The sequence below is a fragment of the Lepisma saccharinum genome, chromosome 6 (genome assembly GCF_977018435.1).
Source record: "Lepisma saccharinum chromosome 6, izLepSacc3.1, whole genome shotgun sequence".
In the NCBI taxonomy this organism is placed as follows: domain Eukaryota; kingdom Metazoa; phylum Arthropoda; class Insecta; order Zygentoma; family Lepismatidae; genus Lepisma; species Lepisma saccharinum.
The window spans coordinates 55,429,504-55,429,922 of NC_139234.1; positions in this window are offsets into that span (position 1 = coordinate 55,429,504).

The window sequence follows — 419 nt, forward strand, 5'->3', positions numbered from 1 at the left end:
ACGTTGTTCTGACAGAGGCAATAGGTTGTCGTAGACTTTCTTCTTATCCTGAGATGGCACACTTACCGTGCTGATTCCTCCTGTAGCACGCTAGCAGACGATTTTTCTAGAGCCGGGACACTATCCCCCGTACAAATCGAGGAGTGGGGGTGTACAGTATTCATGCGCGGAGGGATGAAAAAGGGGCGAAAACGTGCTGTTGAGATTTTAGCACGGTAAGCTATTCCTTATAGCCAGCGTGAGGGAAATACGTGGCGCCGCTGGTAAATGTTGAGGCTCTTAACATGAGAAGTTTCATTTCACTTTGGGGCTTCATTAAACTTCTTGCATCTCTGAGATTTGCTTTTTTCTTCTTTTCATTTTAACAAATTTAGCAACGTGCTATAGCACGGTAGCACGTATTAAGCAGCCGCCACTGA